This window comes from Dipodomys merriami, unplaced genomic scaffold (genome assembly GCF_024711535.1).
Source record: "Dipodomys merriami isolate MVZ:Mamm:240054 unplaced genomic scaffold, mDipMer1.0.p SCAF_19, whole genome shotgun sequence".
Taxonomy (NCBI): Eukaryota; Metazoa; Chordata; class Mammalia; order Rodentia; family Heteromyidae; genus Dipodomys; species Dipodomys merriami.
This window is the reverse complement of record NW_027203270.1, coordinates 25,582,995-25,596,422: the sequence shown is the minus strand read 5'-3', so window position 1 is coordinate 25,596,422 and position 13,428 is coordinate 25,582,995. Positions and strand designations below refer to the sequence as shown.

General features: G+C 46.4%; 1 long non-coding RNA gene across 1 annotated transcript in view; it reads left to right on the top strand.

The window, feature by feature from the left end:
- The window catches only part of LOC138830963 (uncharacterized), a 43,078-nt gene that overhangs the window by 3,172 nt on the left and 26,478 nt on the right, over nt 1-13,428 (top strand). The window contains exons 3-4 of the long non-coding RNA XR_011373092.1: nt 10,171-10,298; nt 12,468-12,608. This is a non-coding gene — a long non-coding RNA (uncharacterized lncRNA). The remainder of the gene's footprint in view (nt 1-10,170; nt 10,299-12,467; nt 12,609-13,428) is intronic.

Below are 13,428 nucleotides of genomic sequence, written 5' to 3'. Positions count from 1 at the left end.
GCATTATAACCCAGGGTGGTGTATAACATCAGGGTATCTGCCAGTCTCTCATGTGAAGGCTTTCCCCAGGTATAGGAGCCAGCATAGATGGTATTTATATCTACCACAGGTTTGCACACCAGAAGCAAGCAGGGCCCGAGCACATGTCCCATCTCCAGTTCCTGCCTCAGACAAAAATTAGAGGTGTCAATAATTTGGAACAGGCAAGACCAGATGTCACAATGCATGTGGTCCTGCAAGGACTCTGAGGAGGAGGATCCTCCATGTTGGTATTTTAGGTTTTTTGGACTACAGCACTGTAGCCTGTTTAGCACTCTGGTTTGTGAAAGCATTTTTCTGGCTGGCAAAGAAAAATTGATCTCTAATAATGCTACCAGTGCCTACCTATGTAGGCCTTTAGGCAGATCTCAATAGGGACATAATTTCAGGTTCACAAACTTTCTTTCCTTAACAGATGAATTTAGGTGGCTGCTGTCAGCCTAAAAGTCACTGCCAGTTAGGACATTGAGCAGATACAGGAGTTTTGGGATTTAAGCTATCCCCCACATTTTACAACCTTAGCTTTTTATTACTCATGATCACTGGTAAGTTTCTGCCCAGAAGTGGTCAGACATGGCCAGGAGAAAGGCATGCTTACCTCTGTATGGTATTTTCACAATTGAAAAAAAAGGCATGCTTACAGTCTACTTTCCTATCTCTGATCAATTTTTGAAGGGCCAAACACAAGTGACTCCAGGATCTGACACGATCTCTGCCATCCAGGCAGTAGCTTGTAACTGCCTCTGGATGCTCCATCATTGCCAAGGTCCCAGGAGTGCCTTTCTCCATGCTGGGATAATTGGCATTTTAATTGGCCAGTCACTGGACTTGAACTCAGGGTTTGAGCAATGTCCCTCAGCTCTTCAGCTCAGGGCTAACACTCTGCCACTTTGAGCTCCAAAGCAACTCTGCTTTTCACATTCTGCTGGCAGATTAGAGATGACAGTTTCACAGGGAACTTCCTAGTCCAGGCTGGCTTCAAACCGCAGTTCTCAAATCAACAAGTCTTTACAAAAGGCCACTTTACTCCAATTAAAGCAACAAAGATGGTCATTGGAAGTAGTTTTTTTTTTTTTTTTTGGGGGGGGGGTCTGGTCGTGGGGCCTGAACTCTGGGCCTGGGAGCTGTTCTTCAGCTTTTCAGCTCAAGGCTAGTGCTCTACCACTTGAGCCACAGCCCCACTTCTAGCTTTTTTCTTTTTGCTTATGTGGTGCTGAGGAATCGAACCCAGGGCCCCAGGCATGCAAGGCAAGCGCTCTACCACTGAGCCACCTTCCCAGCCCCTGGAAGTAGTTTATAAGCATGTCTTACCTGGAACTTATTAAGGGCCAAAGTTACCTCTGACAAACTTTTAAGAATCCTCTGTCCAGCCGGGCGCTGGTGGCTCATGCCTGTAATCCTAGCTACTCAGGAGGCTGAGATCTGAGGATCGCGGTTCAAAGCCAGCCCGGGCAGGAGAGACCATGAGACTCCTATCTCCAATAAACCACCAGAAAACCGGAAGTGGCACTGTAGCTCAAGTGGTAGAGTGCTCGCCTTGAGCTGAAGAGCTGAGGGACAGCGCCCAGGCCTGGAGTTCAAGCCCCACGACTGACAAAAAAAAAAAAAAAAAAAAAAAAAAAAGAATCCTCTGTCCTTCCCTATGGGCCTATTGGAAACTGTTCCAAGAAAACTATAAGAGCAAACTATAATAGCTATTAAATAATTATTTTGGTAGTCTTAGTTTATCTTTTTCTGTTTTGAAACATTTACTTTTTAATTTTTTCTAGGAAGCCAGCCACTCTACTTCCCAAATTTTAACAAAGAGGATATCATTTTTAATCTTTTTTCCCAAAGTCATTTTAATCTAGATTTAGATGCCCCTTTGAAACACTGGGCAATTTTTGTAGTATGAGTTACCTTTAGGAAAATTAGTAGTTTTTCTTAATGTAAGAATTACAAGAACTAGCACTGTACCAAGAACCTAGACTTAGCATCTTTTTCTTTTAGAGATACAATTGCAAAGTAGCACAGAAATCAAATCACATTCTTTGTTCATACACCACTTATGGTCTGACTTGTTGGCCGTTAACATTACGGACAGGTGGAAGGGAACACAAGCAACTCAGGACAATGTTAAGGTGTGAGTTTCATTAGATCTGTAATGGCTTGTGCTTTTTACCCAGAATCAGCAGGCTTCAGTCATATGTAATGGAACATGGCTGGGGTCTGGGGTAGGCCCGGCCTGTATGGACTGTCACACCTCCCGCTGTTTTCCTGCAAAATTTCTACACATATTGGTTAAAGACCTGGTTTACATTGGCTTTTGTAGGCTGGTGCCACTGGTTTAGGCAGCTGTGACAATGTTGTTTTGTCTCCTGGGCCTTTTTCCATGCTCAAGAGCAAACTGCATCCGGTTCCTTGATCTTAAAGGGAGATGATCAGTGCACAGGAGAGAGAATGGAGAAACAAAACCTTAGCCTTATTTTATCAGCCATTATCAGATGTACAACATTTAACTTTTATCATAGATGGACATAAGGAATGACATAAATCACAGTCAACTTAATTTACATTCCAAAGGAAAGTATTTTTTTTTTCTTAAGACCTTTTTTTTTTTTTGGGTCCAGTCGTGGGGCCTGAACTCTGGGCCTGGGCGCTGTCCCTCAGCTCTTCAGCTTAAGGCTAGTGCTCTACCACTTGAGCCACAGCGCCACTTCCAGCTTTTTTCTTTTTGCTTATGTGGTGCTGAGGAATCGAACCCAGGGCCTCAGGCATGCAAGGCAAGTGCTCTACCACTGAGCCACCTTCCCAGCCCTTTCTTAAGACCCTTTAAAACTGCCTGTTTCCCCCTTCCTCCCCCTTTGGCTTGTAGTCAGGTCTTAGGATTTTTAAAGCAACTCAGATTAAATCACAACTTTTATTGACAAAGCAGCAAGTACAATACTTGCAAGGTGACTTGGAAACCATGACCATTTTACATATTTTATATACATATAAAACAGACAGACAGACATGTTTGTGCACAAATCATAGAGCGCACTTAGATTTTTAATAATGGCCATTTGTTTTTTTTTCTTTTTTGGGGGGGATTATTTTATGATGGAACCATGTGATCTGTTTAAAAATGAAACGAAAAACAGACAGGAGACAGGACAGGAGCACAGAGACACATAGCATACATGAACACAGACATGTGGCATGCATTAATGGACAGGAGACAGGACATGAACACAGAGACATATGACATGCCATAATGGATTGATCCCGAGGTTTTAGACCCAAGACTGAACAGATAAACATAAAACAGGACAATGAAACAAATTTTTGGAGGGTTTTTGAGTGATTCTAAAAAGATGTTTGGATGGCATGTCCATTGTCAACAAGCTGGCTGTCAGAGCGGTGGAAAGACCACAGGATCCTGAAATTTGTCAGGAGGTGCACCTGTTTCCGTTGCCTGGCAGCTGGCCCACTGGGGCCATCCACCAGTGTCTTAAGGAACCCAGATACCCTCCTGGCATTGGGATTTTAGAGGTCACGTTTTGAAGGACTGAATCTTGGAGCCCATAGATACACTTAACACAGTTAGGAAATAGGCCAGAGAGGATAGAAAGAACAAAAACAATACCAACAAACCTACTTAGCTCCAATACAGAGGGAAAGTGAGATGCCATGGTGGCAAGAGAAGAACATCAGGAGACATTTTTTCTGGTGGGGAAAAGGAGAAAGCAGTAAAAGAGAGGAGCTGGTCCAGCAAGTTAGCCAGCCAGCCACTGTCAGTGATGGATTAACAACAGACAGGGCGGAAGTCTGTTTACTTAGGGTCTAGAAGGGAAGAAGATGTTAGCCAGAGAAGGGGCTTGGGAAATGTAAGGCTTATGCCCACACAGGCAGGCAGGCAGGCAGGGAGGCAGGGACAGAGGTTAGCAGAAGGAGCTTGTAGAGTGAGGATAGGTCTTGGAAAGGAGATGGGCGGCCGAGGCCTGGAATGAGGAGAGAGGTGCCACATGGGAGTTAGCCTTGAGAGAGAAGAGGGCTTTGGTCCTGAGAGCTTGATGGGGAGGAAGAACCACTAGGAAGATGGGAGGGAGTAAAATGGGAGAAGAGGCAGAGACAGCCCATGGAAGCAGGTGTAGAAGGGGCTGTTGAAAAGAAGGGAGGGGCCAGAGCCACCGCTGGAGTAGGAGGAGGGGCTGAGGGGGCAGCAGGAGCCACTGCTGAAGTGGGAGGAGGGAGCTCTGCCAGTATTGCCTGGGACCCCGCCGGTGCTGCCTGGGACCCCAAGAAGTTGGAAGGGGCTTGGGTTCTGAAGTTAGAGGCAGCAGTGGCAGCCGGCTGCCACAGGAATCACTGGGAGGGTGGGAGGGAGTTGAAGACAGTTTGGCTTTGAGAGGAAGAATTTAGTCTGGAGGTAGTTACATGTGGGCTGGGTGGACTGGGAGAGAGAGAGCCTGCATTATTGTTGTCAGTCCTATAAGGTTAGCAGGGGACTGTGAAGGGGTGGATGGCCCATTATCCTGTATGGTATTGGGACAGTCTCTTGCTCAGTGTCCCTTTTTGTGACACCTTGGACATGGCTTTAGTGGTATTCGAAGATTGGGACATGTACATACCCAGTGGCCAGCCTGGCCACATCTGTGGTACTTTCCCAGTGGTCCAGGCCCTTTGATGGAAGACTTATCAGATGAGGCAGATGGGTGGATTGCCCGAGCTAGCATCTGGCTGGATTTCTTCTCTCTCCCATTGTAAACCTTAAATGCTGCCTCTAGAACCTCTGCCTGGGGAGTAAGAGGTCCCTTTTCCAGCTTTCTAAATTTAGCTCTAATACCTGGGGAACATTAGGAGAAAAAATAGGTTATTATTCACTGTTGACCCGTGTCTCCGGGTCCAGGTTAGTGTACTGGAGACATGACTGTGTGAGGCGCTGAAGAAAGGCAGATGGGTTTTCTTTCTTACCCTGAATTACTTGAGTTTTTTTTTTTTTTTTTTAATAATTCACTGCCTTGTGACTAGCTTTGCGGAGGCCAAAAGCTAGACATGTAGTAAAATGATTTCTCGCAGCTATATCTGCCAGAGAGTTATAGTCCCATTGGGGGTCTATATCCGGGACTGCATCTGTTCCTATCAGATGGGTTGGATCTGTCAAGTGAGTCTCATTAGTATGTTCCCAAGCCCTTTCCCACACCTGTCCTTGCTCCTCAGGGAGGAGGGCTGAGGTTAGTATGGTGTGGATGTTGTGGACGGTAAGGCTGTAAGAGAGACAGAGATAATGGAATTCTTTAATAAAAATTGCTGGATTGGTGGTATACTATCCCAAACGTTGTTGTATCTGTGATATAGCTCCTAGAGAGAACAGAATGTGAACTCTTAAGATACCTTCGGTACCTGCTACCTCTCTGAGAGGCAGCAACGGAGCTGTATGTTGAACTGCTTTAGAGAGTAATGGTGTAGCAGTGGTGGCAGGGAAGTTGGGAGAAGAGAAAGGGGAGGCTGCATGGGCATCCCCAGCGGGAGGGACCACTGCAGAAAAGGTGTGAGGGGCTGGGGGAAAGGCTGAATAATCTTCACCAGGTGGAACTAGAGGAGGGGCTGGAGTTGGAAAGGGGGCTTGGGTTGGAGGAGGAGCAGGGGTTGGAGGAGGGGCTGGGGCTGGAAAGGGGGCTGGAGTTGGAGGAGGGGCAGAGAAAGGGGAATTGGGGAAAGAGGGGGGGTGAAGAGAGGGGAGGAGTCAGAGAGGAAGGAGAAGAGAAAAAAGGGATTGAGAAAAAAGAGGGAACCGGAGGGAAAGGCGGGACCAGGAAGAAAGGGGGGACCGAAGAGGTGGGGACAGGGGTGCAGGAGCCCCATGTGGAAGGGGGGGCAGAGGGGACTTTGGGAGAGGGCGCTGTAACCTTAGAGATGGGGGGAGGAAGGGGGGAAGGAGCGGTCGGTACAAGTCTTAACCTTCGTACCAGCCAAGGCAGGAAGAGTTGAGGGAGGGGGGAGGGGAGAAGGGGCCGTTAGTGGCAGCAGTGGCGGTGGAGGTGCGGGAGGGGGAGAAATTGGGGCGCCACATCGGACCTGCGGGAAGGGGCGGAATGTAGCTGAGGTTGATAAGTGGGGAACTGGCTCCCACAGGAGGAAGAAAGCTCGTTGGCAGGATCAAAGTCAGAGGTCATCAAGGCTTCTAAGCCTAGTGGGTATGGCTTAGCTGCTAGCATAACTTGCACTGGCAAGCAGGAGAGACAGAGTTTGGGATGAGAAGGGAGATAGAGGAAAGCTGGAACATAGGGTACCTGGCTCTGCTTTCCCGAGTGCTCACAGTACTTGTGTAAGTCCTGAATGATGATGGGATCCAGGGTGCCATTAAGTGGCCATTTGGATTGGCTCCCTAGGTCGTAGTCAGGCCACACTTGGTTACACAAAGGTGTAAGGCCCTAGTGCTTGAGGCCAGGAGCCAGGCCATGAGGCCGCACTTTGGCCAGTATGCATCCCAAAGGGAGTCAGAGGGGAATCTTAGATTGAAGATTTCCCTTTGGTGACTTAACCAAAACAGTCCAGGCATCCCCACAACGGTCTGCTCTTAGGGAGAGTATGCCTGCAAAGGGGCATGGAACAAAGGAGGATGCTTCCTCATCCAGCCCCCTAAGTCCCAACCTCAGACCACTGCTGGGCCTTCTTGTCAGGTCTCACAGCGGCCTGGTACCTGGACTTTTGACAACTCAGAGGAAAGGTGCATGCTGTGAGACCGAGAAAAGGACAGATGGTCACCATAGGAATCTCACGTCCACTATTTGCAGATGAAGGCCAGTGAATTGGATGTGGGAGAGCACTCAGGGGCAGAAGGAGGCTTTTTGGTAACTGGGTCTGTCTGGCAAAAGTCCAGGCCTGTGTGGTCATAATTTAGGAATGAGAGAATGACTGCCTCAGAGACAGTGGGGAACTAGGCCTCTGGGCACAGCTACGATTCCCAAGGGAGGGGAAAAACAATTTCATGGAGAGGGGAACTAGTTCCTGGCCAAATGCACCACTCTTAGCAAAATTAAGATTAATAGACTTTGCTGGAGAACTACACAGACATCCAGGTACAGAGAACAAAGAAAGGTTTATTGCTTGGAAAGGGGGCTGGCAAGACTCCTTCTCACAAGGGAGGAATGAGAAGCACCACCGGCTATTGTCTGGGGTGACCTGTATAACCTAGGAGGTTTGGAAGGGGCTAGAAGGTGCTAGGAGGCTGTGACACTGATGTGGACATGTGGGCCAGGAGCTTCATCATGGGGACTAGGACTTATGACTGCTGTCCAAATGGTAGATAAGGGTCCTGCAACTGCCCAGACCTGAAGGTCACTCTAAGGGGCTCTTGTTGCCTTATATGGTGGTAGCTGCTCCAGAGAAGTGTCATCCCAAGGTAAAGGTGGCTGGAAGTTGGTTATTGACTGCCTTTACTACATGGGTCTAGTGCTGCCTAGGAAGGGAGCATGCTAAGCTGTGGAGAAGGGAAGGAGTAGACTAAGCTATGGCAAGGGACTCATTTTGCTAACAAGGACTCATCTCCCACTGAGATAGAATTATTCCCTTCAACTTCTTGCTCTACCAGCATCTGTGGTCTCATTTCATTGTGGGTGAACTGTCTTTTCCTGTCTCCTGAATTTGGGCTTACCCATGTGGCTTCGTTTGGTCCATGGGATGAAGTAGAATTGAAAAGTGTAGTTCTGAATGTCAGCTTGAAAGGGCCTCATGATGATCTGCTGGTCATTGAGTACTTCCTCTTTCACACAAGAGCAGCTTCCCCTGGGCAGCGACTGCCTCTCCAGGCTGCCCCAGGAAGAACACCAGTCAGTTACTGCTAGAGCATAAGTACATTATCTAGCTGTAGTCTTGTAGGGAGTCATCATTTCAATATGATTTCAGGACTGTTGGTAGCATATCATTGCAGAAATAGCTAAAGTATTTACAGTTTCAGTATTGGGACAGTCTCCAGGACTGTACTGAGGCACTCCAGCCTGAAGTGCTCTGTCATCTGGGTCTCATCCCTTTTTGCTTTAATTTCGCTTTAGTTAGGGTCTTGTGCCAATGTTACCCATGCAAGCCTTGAATAGTAATGGGTTACCTCCAATTCCTGGATAGTAGTGGGGATCATAAGCAGGTACCATCCCAGGAACCATTCTTACCCATTTTTCTTTCCCTCCTTCTTCCTTCCTTCCTTCCTTCCTTCCTTTCTTTTTGTTGGTCATGGGCTTGAACTCTGGGCCTGGGCGCTGTCCCTCAGCTTTTCAGCTCAAGGCAAGCACTCTACCACTTGAGCTACAGCACCACTTCCGGTTTTCTAGTGGTTTATTGGAGATAGGAGTCTCACAGTCTTTCCTGTCCAGGAGTCTCACAGTCTTTCCTGCCCAGGCTGGCTTTGAACCGTGATCCTCAGATCTCAGCCACCTGAATAGCTAGGATTACAGGCCTGGGCCACTGGTGCCCGGCTTCCTACTTTCTTTCTTCCTTTCTTTCCTTCCTTCCTTTCTTTTTTTTGAGGGGGGGTCCAATCGTGGGGCCTGAACTCTGGGTCTGGGTATTGTCCCTCAGCTCTTCAGCTCAAGGCTAGCACTCTACCACTTAAGCCACAGCGCCACTTTCGGCTTTTTTTTTCCTGCTTATGTGGTGCTGAGGAATTGAACCCAGGGCCTCATCCATGCAAGGCAAGCACTCTACTCCTGAGCCACCTTCCCAGCCCCAAAAGATATATAATTTTTTTTTTTTTGTCGGTCGTGGGGCCTGAACTCTGGGCCTGGGTGCTGTCCCTCAGCTCTTCAGCACAAGGCTAGCACCCTACCACTTGAGCCACAGCGCCACTGCCAGCTTTTTCTGCTTATGTGGTGCTGAGGAATCAAACCCAGGGCCTCATGCATGCAAGGCAAGCACTCTACCACTGAGCCACCTTCCCAGCTTCTTTCTTTTTCCTTTCTCCTTCCTTCCTTCCTTCCTTTCTTTTCTCTCTTTCTCTTTCTTTCCTTCTTTCCTTTCTTTCTTTCCTTCCTTCCTTTCTTTCTCCTTTCTCTTTCTTTCCTTCCTTTCCTTCTTTCTTACCTTCCTTTCTTTTTTCTTTCTTTTTCCTTTCTTCTTTCTTTCCTTTCTTTCTTTCTTTCTTTCTTTCCTTCCTTCCGTCCTTCTTTTTCTTTCTTTCTTTCTTTTTTCTTTGTGCTTTTGAACCAAGGGCCTTCACTTGCTAGGAAGGGACTGTGTTATTTGAGCCACATCCTGTTCATTTTCCCTTAAGTTATTCTTAATGATAGCATCTAGTGCTTTTCTTAGGCTAACCTGTAGAGCCATCTTTCTACTTCCCTCTTCTGTATAGATGTAATTATAGATGACATTATAGCTTTATTCAACATACCCAGCTTGTTTTTCTTTTTCTTTCTTTTTTTCTTTTGCCAGTCATGGGGCCTGAACTCTGGTCCTGGGTGCTGTCCCTGAGCTCTTCAGCTCAAGGCTAGTGCTCTACCACTTGAGCTACAGTGTCACTTCCAGGCAAGCACTCTACCACTCTACCACTGAGCCACTTTCCCAGCCCCCAGCTGAGGTGTTCCTAAATTTCTGTCTAGGCTGACCTTTAACTGTGATCCTCCCTATCTCTGCCTTCATAGTAACTGGGATTACAAGTTTGAACCCCTGTGCCTACCTACGTAACTCATTTCTTGTAGAGATAGCTGCTACAAAGAGAAATCCAACAAACTGGGTTGAGTAAGAAGCATATTGAATTAGCATGTAATAATTCAGTTAGGAAGTCCAGGCAGGGCTACTTGTGGCCTTAGTATTAGTGTCCCAGACTCTGTATCACTGCTTCATCTTCCAAGGCCTGGTTCCCATCTACATAAGGTTTCATAGCACTCACGGGAAATCTGTGTCTTTCAGCCCTACAAGGCAAGCCTTCCACATGTGGTGCCAAATCCTCCTCCCAACATTATTGTTTAACAGGCTGCATATCAGCCATCCTTACCACTTCTGCTTTGAGTATCAAGCGCTATTTTTTGGAGGGTGGAGAAGGGAGGAAGCCCTAGGGATGGAAGCTAAGGCCTTGCATGTTAGGCTAAGCTGCAGGCTAGTGCTCTTATAAGCAGAGTCTGACAACAGAGTATGCTCAGTCTCCCAAGATTTGTTTTTTTCTTTCTTTCTTTGTCCTAGATCTTGAACAAAGGGCCTGGGCACCATCCCTGAGTGTCTTTTGCTCAAGGCTAACACTCTGCAACTTGAGCCACACCATACCTCTATGTGGCACTGAAGAATCGAACCCAGGGCTTTATGCATGCTAGGTAAGCACTCTACCACTAAGCCACATTCTTAGCCTCCCAAGTTTTCTGAGAAGGTATATCAGGACTGTGGGTACCAAGGCCAGAATTTTTGCAGGGAGGGAACTTGTTTTGGAATACATAACATTCATTTTTGGTGGGGGTGTCTGGTCATGGGGCCTGAACTCTGGGCCTGGGCACTGTCCCTCAGCTCTTTAGCTCAAGGCTAGTGCTCTACCACTTGAGCCACAGCGCCATTTCTGGCTTTTTTCTTTTTGTTTATGTGGTGCTGAGGAATTGAACCCAGGGCCTCAGGCATGCAAGGCAAGCGTTCTACCACTGAGCCACCTTCCCAGCCCACATAACATTCTTTATATTCTTTTTTTTTTTTGTCGGTCTTGGGGCTTGAAATCTGGCCTGGGCACTGTCCCTCTGCTCTTCAGATCAAGGCAAGTGCTCTACTTCTTGAGCCACAGCACCACTTCCAGTTTTCTGGTGGTTTATTGGAGATAAGAGTCTCACAGACTTTCCTGTCCCAGCTGGCTTTGAATCCTGATCTTCAGATCTCAGCCTCCTGAGTAGCTAGGATTACAGGCGTGAGCCACCAGCACCCTGCAACATAACATTCTTTAGGTAACTGGAGAAACAGGAAACATTCTTACTACTAATACTTCTTGGTTGAGGAGGATGATCTCATTAGCAAGGGGAACCTAATTTTTTCATTGACTTACTGAGCTTGCAAAGCCCACAGTGTATCAAACCTGTCTGGTGCCCCATTTTGTCCCAATTCTGTTATGTCTGACCTCCTGACCCCCATTATTTCCTGCTCCCTCTCCTCTTTTTAGCTACCATCAAAGGACCACCCTAAAACCCAAGTTTGATCATGTTTATGCTGTTTAACCCATCAGTTGTTCATATTGCAGTTCCCGTGCCTTCACCCAATGCAGCCTGTAATCCTGGTATAGACTTTGAGAAGTTTAGCAATAGAATTGCTTTGTCTTTTTGCCCAATAATCTTATTAAGAGAAATACTCATGTCCCCACTGAAAGAGGACATAAGCTGGCCTGGGGAGTTTAGGTCCTTCTAACATTGAACTAAATGCTGAGTACTATGCCAGGCCTGTAGGTGGTGCTCACTAAAGTAATGGCCATCATATTCCCCTTCAGCATTACTGACCATATTGTCATTATCACTGTTTTTGCTGGTAGCACTATATCTCTTCATAAGCCTGTATCCTATAACCAGGCTGTGGAATAATTAGGAGGCTTTGGAATCTCAATTGCCCTAAGTTAAAATCCCAACCCTGGTTTTGGATGTGTGGTTTTGGGTACCTAGGCAGGTACCCTACATGCTGTGAGCTCTGCTGTTTAGGTGTCTAATGATAAACAAAAACAAAAAGTAAATTATGCTTCTATGGAGTGTATGGCTAAATGATATAGGACTGTGAAATGTTTGAGCTAGGGATTGGCATCAGATAATTCAGTTGTATACTTGGTAGCTGCTACTGCTGCTGCTTGTGATTACTATTTAGTTTTGTGCTTTAAAATGCTTTATTTTCATTCACCTAAATGACTACATGAGAAACTTTTTTTGTTTTTGTGGTCGTGGGCTTGAACAATGGGCTTGGGTGCTGTCCTTGCACTCTTCAGCTCAATGAGAGTGCTCTACCACTTGAGCCACAGCACCACTTCCGGTTTTCTAGTGGTTTATTGAAGATAAGAGTCTCACAGACGTTCTTGTACAGGCTGGCTTTGAACTGTGATTCTTAGATTCTCAGCCTCCTGAGTAGCTAGGATTACAGGAGTGAGCCACCAGTGCCCAGCAGGAGAAACATTTTTATTCTCAGGAATTAGCTTTGGGAGGCCTCAAGAGAACAGGGGTCCTAAGGCCAGCACTGGCTAACTGATCAGCCAGAGGAGGAACTAAACACCTGCACATTGACTCTATTCCATTCACTGCTCAACTAGAGGACCCAAGATGGTATATCCATCCTTCATCTCATGTTACCATGAGATGCGAAAATGGGACTGTCCATACTTGCTGATAGTCAGTAGGTGAATTTTCTGTTCTTGTTCATTTTTATGTTCTTTTCCTCATGAATGTGTTCAAGCTTTACCTTCTAAATGAATTATTAATGGACTTTGTATTTGAGCGTGAAGTTGAAAAACCTTTTTACCCTCTGAAAATTACCAGTTGGAAGCACACAGTTATGGACTGGGGCAGGAAGTAGATGTGTGAAGCTGAGCAGAGCTGGGCAGCTCTCGTGGGATAGGAGAGGCTGGAGCAGTCCATGTGAAGGGAGAAGTGGCCTCACCAACATGTTTCAGCACTAAGGTAGGAGGAGGGCCATCTTGGGAAATCACTGACTCCCTGTGCATATTGTACTTTCCCTACTCTTTCCAGCACCTTCCTGCTAGTTGGGCAAGTACTAGGTCTTTAAAAAGAAAAATAAAGCAATGTGAATTTCTCAAACAGCTGATCTGGGTAACAAAATCATATGACAAGAAACACATTACTTTGTGTTTGAGAACCTGAGAAAAAGACTTGATTCCAGAGTGCAGCAGTCTCACTGACCCCTGCATTCTGGTGACAATGACATCTTGTGAATGTGGCTAGAAGTGAACAATGGCCTAAAGACAGAAGGTCAAGCTCTTTGTAAATGACTGCTTCTTCATAAACCAAAACCACGGGCTTTAAAGTTTAAAGACCCAGACAGGTCTGCCTGTGACAAACCTGTCTCCAAGTGGGCAGAGTTAGGTTTAGAAGGCTAAGCTTCAAAGAAAGGGTTTAGAAAGCTAAGCTTCAAAGAAAGGTTCATCTCTTACATATAAAAGAAGAGACTTGAGGAACCCATAAGCCTGGTCTGGATATTTCCCATTAGTGCCAGGCAGCTGCCCCCAAAGCAAAGGTTTTGCTTTGAAGCCAAGTCTCAGGCCCGAATGTGCATCTATTTATAGTGATAAGTAATGTGGCCCCTTTCTCACCTCCTCCAGTCCCACTTTTAGTATCTTTAGAACTTCCAGAAGAATCTATAGCTCTCCTTTTCATTTAATTTCCTTAGCCATATTTGATTTCTATCACTTCCCAGAAAATAGGCAGATTTTGAGATTTTTAAACAAACAAACATACCCCAAACTTACATGCTGAGGATATA